Source organism: Pristiophorus japonicus, chromosome 29 (genome assembly GCF_044704955.1).
Source record: "Pristiophorus japonicus isolate sPriJap1 chromosome 29, sPriJap1.hap1, whole genome shotgun sequence".
In the NCBI taxonomy this organism is placed as follows: domain Eukaryota; kingdom Metazoa; phylum Chordata; class Chondrichthyes; family Pristiophoridae; genus Pristiophorus; species Pristiophorus japonicus.
The window spans coordinates 8,803,763-8,817,626 of record NC_092005.1 but is presented as its reverse complement, the minus strand read 5'-3'; positions in this window follow the sequence as shown (position 1 = coordinate 8,817,626).

Below are 13,864 nucleotides of genomic sequence, written 5' to 3'. Positions count from 1 at the left end.
CCCATTCCACACCTCATTCCACAAATCTTTCCACAACATTCAACACATCATTCCACACATCAATCCACACATCATTCCATCCCTCATTCCACACGTCATTGAACAACTCATTCCACACATCATGCCACATATCATGCCACACACCATTCCACACATCAGTCCATCACTTATTCCACACGTCATTGAACAACTCATTCCACACATCATTCCACACATCATTCCACATATCATTCCACACATCATGCCACACATCATTCCACACATCAGTCCATACCTCATTCCAAACCACATTCCACACCTCATTCCACACCTCATTCCACACATCATTCCACACATCATTCCACACATCATTCCACACATCATTCCAATTTTCATTCTACATCACATTCCACATAACATTCCACGCATCATTCCACACATCATTCCAAACATCATTCCACACATCATTCCATATATCATTCCAAATGTCATTCGACACATCATTCCACACATCTTTCCACACTTCATTCCACACATCATTCCTCACCTCATTCCACACATCATTCAATACATCATTCCACATGTCATTCCACACATCATTCCACAAATCATTCCACACAACATTCCACACATCATTGCACACATCATTCCACACCTCATTCAACACATCATTCAAAACATCATTCCACACAACATTCCAAATATCATCCACTCCTCATTCCACATATCATTCCACGCATCTTTCCAAATCTCATTCCACACAGCATTTATTACATCAGTCCAAATATCATTCCACACCTCATTCCCATATCATTCCACACATCATTCCACACCTCATTCCACACCTCATTCCACACCTCATTCCACACCTCATTCCACACCTCATTCCACACATCATTCCACACATCATTCCACAACATTCCACACTTCATTCCACACATCAGTCCATACCTCCTTCTTCACCTCATTCCACACATCATTCCACACATCATTCCAACATCATTCCACATATCATTTACACATCATTCCACACCTCATGCCACACATCATTCCATAACATTCCACACATCATTACACACATCATTCCACACATCATTGAAACATCATTCCATACCTCATTCCAAACATCATTCCACACATCATTCCACACATCATTCCACACATTATTCCACACCTCATTCCATACATCATTTAACACATCATTCCACACATCATTGACACATCATTGCATACCTCATTCCACACCTCATTCCACATATCATTCCACGCATCATTCCACATCTAATTCCAAACATCATTCCACACATCATTCCGCACGTCATTCCATACATCATTCCACACATCATTCCACACAGCATTCCACACATCATTCCACACAGCATTCCACACATCATTGCACGCAACATTCCACACATCATTCCACACATCATTGATACATCATTGCATACCTCATTCCACACATCATTCCATAACATTCCACTCAACATTCCACACATTATTCCACACATCATTGAGACATCATTCCACACATCATTCCACACATCATTCCACACATCATTTCACACCTCATTGCACACATCATTCCACAACATTTCACACGTCATTCCACACATCAATCCACACATCATTCCACACATCATTCCACATATCATTCCACACCTCATTCCACACATCATTCCACACATCATTCAACACATCATTCCACATGTCATTCCAAACATCATTCCACACATCATTCCACACAGCATTCCACACAGCATTCCACACATCATTGCACACATCATTCCACACCTACTTCCACACCTCATTCCACACATCATTCCACACAGCATTCCACACATCATTCCACACAACATTCCAAATATCTTCCAATCCTCATTCCTCATATCATTCCACGCATCATTCCACATCTCATTCCACACATCATTCCACACATCATTCCACACCTAATTCCACACGTCATTCCACACATCATTCCACACATCATTCCACACAGGATTCCAAATATCATTCCACACCTCATTGCACACCTCATTCCACACATCATTCCACACGTAATTCCACGCGTCATTCCATACAGCATTACACACATCATTCTTCACATCAATTCACACCTCATTCCACACCTCATTCCACACCTCATTCCACACATCATTCCAGACATCATTGCACACATCATTCCAAACATCATTCCATACATCATTCCACAAATCAATCCACACGTCATTTAAACACCTCATTCCACTCTTCATTCCACGCAACATTCCACACCTCATTCCACAACTCATTCAACACATCATTCCACACATCATTCCACACATCATTCCACACATCATTCCACACATTATTCCAAACATCATTCCACACCTCATTCCACATATCATTCCACGCATCATTCCACACATCATTCCACACATCATTCCACACATCATTCCACATATCATTCCACATATCATTCCACACATCAGTCCATCCCTCATTCCACAGCTCATTCCAGACCTCATTCCACACCTCATTCCACACCTCATTCCACACATCATTCCACAGATCATTCCACACATCATTCCACACATCATTCCACACATCATTGCACACATCATTCCACACGCCATTTCACACCTCATTCCACGTACCATTCCACAACATTCAACACATAATTCCACACATCAATCCAAACTTCATTCCATTCCACATTTCACACCTCCTTGAAAACCTCATAACACACATCATTCCACGCATCATTCCGCAGCCCATTCCACACCTCATTCCACAAATCTTTCCACAACATTCAACACATCATTCCACACATCAATCCACACATCATTCCATCCCTCATTCCACACGTCATTGAACAACTCATTCCAAACATCATGCCACACATCATGCCACACACCATTCCACACATCAGTCCATCACATATTCCACACGTCATTGAACAACTCATTCCACACATCATTCCACACATCATTCCACACATCATTCCACACATCATGCCACACATCATTCCACACATCAGTCCATACCTCATTCCAAACCACATTCCACACCTCATTCCACACCTCATTCCACACATCATTCCACACATCATTCCACACATCATTCCACACATCATTCCAATTTTCTTTCTACATCACATTCCACATAACATTCCACGCATCATTCCACACATCATTCCAAACATCATTCCACACATCATTCCATATATCATTCCAAATGTCATTCGACACATCATTCCACACATCTTTCCACACTTCATTCCACACATCATTCCTCACCTCATTCCACACATCATTCAATACATCATTCCACATACCATTCCACACATCATTCCACACATCATTCCACACAACATTCCACACATCATTGCACACATCATTGCACACCTCATTCAACACATCATTCAAAACATTATTCCACACAACATTCCAAATATCATCCAGTCCTCATTCCACATATCATTCCACGCATCATTCCAAATCTCATTCCACATATCATTCCACACCTCATTCCACGCATCATTCCACACATCATTCCACACATCATTCCACACCTCATTCCACAACTCATTCCACACCTCATTCCACACCTCATTCCACACCTCATTCCACACATTATTCCACACATCATTCCAAAACATTCCACACTTCATTCCACACATCAGTCCATACCTCATTCTTCACCTCATTACACACATCATTCCACACATCATGCCAAATATCATTCCACATATCATTTACACATCATTCCACACCTCATTCCACTCATCATTCCATACCATTCCACACATCATTACACACATCATTCCACACATCATTGACACATCATTCCATACCTCATTCCAAACATCATTCCACACATCATTCCACACATCATTCCACACATTATTCCACACCTCATTCCATACATCATTCCAAACATCATTCCACACATCATTGACACATCATTGCATACGTCATTCCGCACCTCATTCCACATTTCATTCCATGCATCATTCCACATCTAATTCCACACATCATTCCACACATCATTCCGCACGTCATTCCATACATCATTCCACACATCATTCCACACAGCATTCCACACATCATTCCACACAACATTCCACACATCATTGCGAACAACATTCCACACATCATTCCACACAACATTCCACACATCATTCCACACCTCATTCCACGCCTCATTCCACACATCATTCAATACATCATTCCACATATCATTCCACACATCATTCCACACATCATTCCACACATAATTCCACACAGCATTCCACACATCATTGCACACATCATTCCACACCTCATTCCACACCTCATTCCACACATCATTCCACACAGCATTCCACGCATCATTCCACACAACATTCCAAATATCATCCAATCCTCATTCCTCATATCATTCCAAGCATCATTCCACATCTCATTGCACACATCATTCCACACATCATTCCACACCTCATTCCACACCTCATTCCACACATCATTCCAGACATCATTGCACACATCATTCCAAACATCATTCCATACATCATTCCACAAATCAATCCACACGTCATTTAAACACCTCATTCCACTCTTCATTCCACGCAACATTCCACACCTCATTCCACAACTCATTCAACACATCATTCCACACATCATTCCACACATCATTCCACACATCATTCCACACATTATTCCAAACATCATTCCACACCTCATTCCACATATCATTCCACGCATCATTCCACACATCATTCCACACATCATTCCACACATCATTCCACATATCATTCCACATATCATTCCACACATCAGTCCATCCCTCATTCCACAGCTCATTCCAGACCTCATTCCACACCTCATTCCACACAGCATTGCATACATCATTGCACATATCATTCCACACATCATTCCACACGCCATTTCACACCTCATTCCACGTATCATTCCACAACATTCAACACATAATTCCACACATCAATCCAAACTTCATTCCATTCCTCATTTCACACCTCCTTGAAAACCTCATAACACACATCATTCCACGCATCATTCCGCAGCCCATTCCACACCTCATTCCAGAAATCTTTCCACAACATTCAACACATCATTCCACACATCAATCCACACATCATTCCATCCCTCATTCCACACGTCATTGAACAACTCATTCCAAACATCATGCCACACATCATGCCACACACCATTCCACACATCAGTCCATCACATATTCCACACGTCATTGAACAACTCATTCCACACATCATTCCACACATCATTCCACACATCATTCCACACATCATGCCACACATCATTCCACACATCAGTCCATACCTGATTCCAAACCACATTCCACAGCTCATTCCACACCTCATTCCACACATCATTCCACACATCATTCCACACATCATTCCACACATCATTCCAATTTTCTTTCTACATCACATTCCACATAACATTCCACGCATCATTCCACACATCATTCCAAACATCATTCCACACATCATTCCATATATCATTCCAAATGTCATTCGACACATCATTCCACACATCTTTCCACACTTCATTCCACACATCATTCCTCACCTCATTCCACACATCATTCAATACATCATTCCACATACCATTCCACACATCATTCCACACATCATTCCACACAACATTCCACACATCATTGCACACATCATTGCACACCTCATTCAACACATCATTCAAAACATTATTCCACACAACATTCCAAATATCATCCACTCCTCATTCCACATATCATTCCACGCATCATTCCAAATCTCATTCCACACAGCATTTCACACATCAGTCCACACATCATTCCACACCTCATTCCACATATCATTCCACACCTCATTCCACGCATCATTCCACACATCATTCCACACATCATTCCACACCTCATTCCACAACTCATTCCACACCTCATTCCACACCTCATTCCACACCTCATTCCACACATCATTCCACAACATTCCACACTTCATTCCACACATCAGTCCATACATCATTCTTCACCTCATTACACACATCATTCCACACATCATGCCAAATATCATTCCACATATCATTTACACATCATTCCACACCTCATTCCACTCATCATTCCATACCATTCCACACATCATTACACACATCATTCCACACATCATTGACACATCATTCCATACCTCATTACAAACATCATTCCACACATCATTCCACACATCATTCCACACATTATTCCACACCTCATTCCATACATCATTCCAAACATCATTCCACACATCATTGACACATCATTGCATACGTCATTCCGCACCTCATTCCACATTTCATTCCATGCATCATTCCACATCTAATTCCACACATCATTCCACACATCATTCCGCACGTCATTCCATACATCATTCCACACATCATTCCACACAGCATTCCACACATCATTCCACACAACATTCCACACATCATTGCAAACAACATTCCACACATCATTCCACACAACATTCCACACATCATTCCACACCTCATTCCACGCATCATTCCACACATCATTCAATACATCATTCAACATATCATTCCACACATCATTCCACACATCATTCCACACATAATTCCACACAGCATTCCACACATCATTGCACACATCATTCCACACCTCATTCCACACCTCATTCCACACATCATTCCACACAGCATTCCACGCATCATTCCACACAACATTCCAAATATCATCCAATCCTCATTCCTCATATCATTCCAAGCATCATTCCACATCTCATTCCACACATCATTCCACACATCATTCCACACCTCATTCCACACGTCATTCCACACATCATTCCACACATCATTCCACACAGCATTCCAAATATCATTCCACACCTCATTCCACACCTCATTCCACACATCATTCCACACGTAATTCCACGCGTCATTCCACACAGCATTACACACATCATTCTTCACATCAATTCACACCTCATTCCACACCTCATTCCACACATCTTTCCACACCTCATTCCACACATCATTGCATACATCATTGCACATATCATTCCACACATCATTCCACACGCCATTCCACACCTCATTCCACGTATCATTCCACAACATTGAACACATAATTCCACACATCAATCCAAACTTCATTCCATCCCTCATTCCACACCTCATTGAAAACCTCATTACACACATCATTCCACTCCTCATTCCACACCTCATTCCACACCTCATTCCACAAATCATTCCACAACATTCAACACATCATTCCACACATCAATCCACACGTCATTCCATCCCTCATTCCTCACGTCATTGAACAACTCATTCCACAGATCATTCCACACATCAATCCACACATCATTCCATCCCTCATTCCACACGTCATTGAACAACTCATTCCAAACATCATGCCACACATCATGCCACACACCATTCCACACATCAATCCATCACATATTCCACACGTCATTGAACAACTCATTCCACACATCATTCCACACATCATTCCACACATCATTCCAGACATCATGCCACACATCATTCCACACATCAGTCCATACCTCATTCCAAACCACATTCCACACCTCATTCCACACCTCATTCCACACATCATTCCACACATCATTCCACACATCATTCCACACATCATTCCAATTTTCTTTCTACATCACATTCCACATAACATTCCACGCATCATTCCACACATCATTCCAAACATCATTCCACACATCATTCCATATATCATTCCAAATGTCATTCGACACATCATTCCACACATCTTTCCACACTTCATTCCACACATCATTCCTCACCTCATTCCACACATCATTCAATACATCATTCCACATACCATTCCACACATCATTCCACACATCATTCCACACAACATTCCACACATCATTGCACACATCATTGCACACCTCATTCAACACATCATTCAAAACATTATTCCACACAACATTCCAAATCTCATCCAGTCCTCATTCCACATATCATTCCACGCATCATTCTAAATCTCATTCCACACAGCATTTCACACATCAGTCCACACATCATTCCACACCTCATTCCACATATCATTCCACACCTCATTCCACGCATCATTCCACACATCATTCCACACATCATTCCACACCTCATTCCACAACTCATTCCACACCTCATTCCACACCTCATTCCACACCTCATTCCACACATCATTCCACACATCATTCCACAACATTCCACACTTCATTCCACACATCAGTCCATACCTCATTCTTCACCTCATTACACACATCATTCCACACATCATGCCAAATATCATTCCACATATCATTTACACATCATTCCACACCTCATTCCACTCACCATTCCATACCATTCCACACATCATTACACACATCATTCCACACATCATTGACACATCATTCCATACCTCATTCCAAACATCATTCCACACATCATTCCACACATCATTCCACACATTATTCCTCACATCATTCCACACATCATTCAATACATCATTCCACATACCATTCCACACATCATTCCACACATCATTCCACACAACATTCCACACATCATTGCACACATCATTCCACACCTCATTCCACACATCATTCAACACGTCATTCCACACAACTTTCCAAATATCATCCACTCCCCATTCCACATATCATTCCACGCATCATTCCAAATCTCATTCCACACAGCATTTCACACATCAGTCCAAATATCATTCCACACCTCATTCCGCATATCATTCTACACCTCATTCCACGCATCATTCCACACATCATTCCACACATCATTCCACACCTCATTCCACACCTCATTACACACCTCATTCCACACAGCATTCCACACATCATTCCACACAACATTCCAAATATCATCCAAACCTTATTCATCATATCATTCCACGCATCAATCCACATCTCATTCCACACATCATTCCACACATCATTCCACACCTCATTCCACACGCCATTCCACACATCATTCCACACATCATTCCACACAGCATTCCAAATAACATTCCACACCTCATTCCACACATCATTCCACACATCATTCCACACGTAATTCCACGCGTCATTCCACACAGCATTACACACATCATTCTTCACATCAATTCACAACTCATTCCACACCTCATTCCACACCTCATTCCACACATCATTCCACACATCATTGCACACATCATTCCAAACATCATTCCATACATCATTCCACAAATCATTCCACACATCATTTAAACACCTCATTCCACTCATCATTCCACACATCATTCCATACATCATTCCACACATCATTCCACACATTATTCCAAACATCATTCCACACCTCATTCCACATATCATTCCACGCATCATTCCACACATCATTCCACACATCATTCCACACATCATTCCACATATCATTCCACATATCATTCCGCACATCAGTCCATCCCTCATTCCACAGCTCATTCCAGACCTCATTCCACACCTCATTCCACACATCATTGCATACATCATTGCACATATCATTCCACACATCATTCCACACGCCATTCCACACCTCATTCCACGTATCATTCCACAACATTCAACACATAATTCCACACATAAATCCAATCTGCATTCCATCCCTCATTTCACACCTCCTTGAAAACCTCATTACATACATCATTCCACACATCATTCCACACCCCATTCCACACCTCATTCCACAAATCTTTCCACAACATTCAACACATCATTCCACACTTCAATCCACACATCATTCCATCCCTCATTCCACACGTCATTAAACAACTCATTCCACACATCATGCCACACATCATGCCACACACCATTCCACACATCAGTCCATCACTTATTCCACACGTCATTAAACAACTCATTCCACACATCATTCCACACATCATTCCACACATCATTCCACACATCATTCCACACATCATTCCAACCATCAGTCCATACCTCATTCCAAACCACATTCCACACCTCATTCCACACCTCATTCCAAACATCATTCCACACATCTTTCCACACATCATTCCACACATCATTCCAATTTTCATTCTACATCACATTCCACATAACATTCCACGCATCATTCCACACATCATTCCAAACATCATTCCACACATCATTCCATATATCATTCCAAATGTCATTCGACACATCATTCCACACATCTTTCCACACTTCATTCCACACATCATTCCTCACCTCATTCCACACATCATTCAATACATCATTCCACATACCATTCCACGCATCATTCCAAATCTCATTCCACACAGCATTTCACACATCAGTCCACACATCATTCCACACCTCATTCCACATATCATTCCACACCTCATTCCACGCAACATTCCAAATATCATCCACTCCTCATTCCACACCTCATTCCACAACTCATTCCACGCCTCATTCCACACATCATTCCACACCTCATTCCACACATCATTCCACACATCATTCCACAACATTCCGCACTTCATTCCACACATCAGTCCACACATCATTCCAAACATCATTCCACATATCATTTACACTTCATTCCACACCTCATTCCACACATCATTCCATAACATTCCACACATCATTACACACATCATTCCACACATCATTGACACATCATTCCATACCTCATTCCAAACATCATTCCACACATCATTCCACACATCATTCCACATATTATTCCACACCTCATTCCATACATCATTCAACACATCATTCCACACATCATTGACACATCATTGCATACGTCATTCCGCACCTCATTCCACATATCATTCCACGCATCATTCCACATCTAATTCCACACATCATTCCACACATCATTCCGCACGTCATTCCATACATCATTCCACACATCATTCCACATAGCATTCCACACATCATTCCACACAACATTCCACACATCATTGCACACAACATTCCACACATCATTCCACACCTCATTCCACATTTCATTTACACATCATTCCACACTTCATTCCACACATCATTCCATAACATTCCACACATCATTAAACACATCATTCCACACATCATTGACACATCATTCCATAACTCATTCCAAACATCATTTCACACATCATTCCACACATCATTCCACACATTATTCCACACCTCATTTCAGACATCATTCAACACATCATTCCACACATCATTGACACATCATTGCATACCTCATTCCATACCTCATTCGACATATCATTCCACGCATCATTCCACATCTAATTCCACACATCATTCCACACATCATTCCGCACGTCATTCCATACATCATTCCACACATCATTCCACACAGCATTCCACACATCATTCCACACAGCATTCCACACATCATTGCACACAACATTCCACACATCATTCCACACCTCATTCCACATTTCATTTACACATCATTCCACACCTCATTCCACACATCATTCCATAACATTCCACACATCATTACACACATCATTCCACACATCATTGAGACATCATTCCATACCTCATTCCAAACATCATTCCACACATCATTCCACACATCATTCCACACATTATGCCACACGTCATTCCATACATCATTCAAGACATCATTCCACACATCATTGACACATCATTGCATACCTCATTCCACACATCATTCCTTAACATTCCACTCAACATTCCACACGTTATTCCACACATCATTGAGACATCATTCCACACATCATTACACACATAATTTCACACGTCATTTCACACCTCATTCCACACATAATTCCACAACATTTCACACATCATTCCACACATCAATCCACACATCATTCCACACATCATTCCACACATCATTCCACACCTCATTCCACACATCATTCCACACATCATTCAATACATCATTCCACATATCATTCCACACATCATTCCACACATCATTCCACACAACATTCTACACAGTATTCCAAACATGATTGCACACATCATTCCACACCTCATTCCACACCTCATTCCACACATCATTCCACACAGCATTCCACACATCATTCCACACAACATTCCAAATATCATCCAATCATCATTCCTCATATCATTCCACGCATCATTCCACATCTCATTCCAGACATCATTCCACACATCATTCCACACCTCATTCCACACGTCATTCCACACATCATTCCACACATCAGTCCACACGGCATTCCAAATATCATTCCACACCTCATTCCACACCTCATTCCACACATCATTCCTCACGTAATTCCACGCGTCATTCCACACAGCATTACACACATCATTCTTCACATCAATTCACACCTCATTCCACACCTCATTCCACACCTCATTCCACACATCATTCCACACATCATTGCACACATCATTCCAAACATCATTCCATACATCATTCCACAAATCATTCCACACGTCATTTAAACACCTCATTCCACTCATCATTCCACGCATCATTCCACACCTCATTCCACAACTCATTCAACACATCATTCCACACATCATTCCACACGTCACTCCACACATCATTCCACACATTATTCCAAACATCATTCCACACCTCATTCCACTCATCATTCCACGCATCATTCCACACCTCATTCCACAACTCATTCAACACATCATTCCACACATCATTCCACACATCATTCCACACATCATTCCACACCTCATTCCAGACCTCATTCCAGACCTCATTCCACACATCATTGCATACTTCATTGCACATATCATTCCACACAACATTCCACGTATCATTCCACAACATTCAACACATAATTCCACACATCAATCCAAACTTCATTCCATCCCTCATTCCACACCTCCTTGAAAACCTCATTACACACATCATTCCATACCTCATTCCACACCCTATTCCACACCTCATTCCACAAATCATTCCACAACATTCAACACATCATTCCACACATCAATCCACACATCATTCCATCCCTCATTCCACACGTCATTGAACAACTCATTCCACACATCATTCCACACATCATTCCACACATCATTTAAATTTTCAATCTACATCACATTCCACATAACATTCCACGCAACATTCCACACATCATTCCACACATCATTCCATATATCATTCCAAATGTCATTCGACACATCATTCCACACATCTTTCCACACTTCATTCCACACATCATTCCTCACCTCATTCCACACATCATTCCAATTTTCTTTCTACATCACATTCCACACATCATTCCACACGTCATTCCACAACATTCCACACTTCATTCCACACATCAGACCATACCTCATTCTTCACCTCATTCCACACATCATTCCACACATTATTGCAAACATCATTCCACACACCATTGACACATCATTCCGTACCTCATTCCAAACATCATTCCACACATCATTCCACACATCATTCCACACATTATTCCACACCTCATTCCATACATCATTCAACACATCATTCCACACATCATTGACACATTATGGCATACCTCATTCCACACCTCATTCCACATATCATTCCACGCATCATTCCACATATCATTCCACGCATCATTCCACATCTAATTCCACACATCATTCCACACATCATTCCGCACGTCATTCCATACATCATTACACACATCATTCCACATAGCATTCCACACATCATTCCACACAACATTCCACACATCATTGCACACAACATTCCACACATCATTCCACACATCATTCCACATTTCATTTACACATCATTCTGTTAGCGTTAGTGTTTTCTTAGAAGAATCACTCAACACTCAGGGTCGGTTCCAATGCTGAAGCAGCTTTTATTACGCTCAGCGGGGAGGAAAAACTCAGGACCGTATCCAGGTTTCTCTTCACAGAACAAAGAGTTACATGTACCTTTATATGTTTTCCAACAGTTACAAAACGGTTTCCTACAGTTACACAGCCCATCACGGCTGGACACAAGCCAATCATAACGATTAT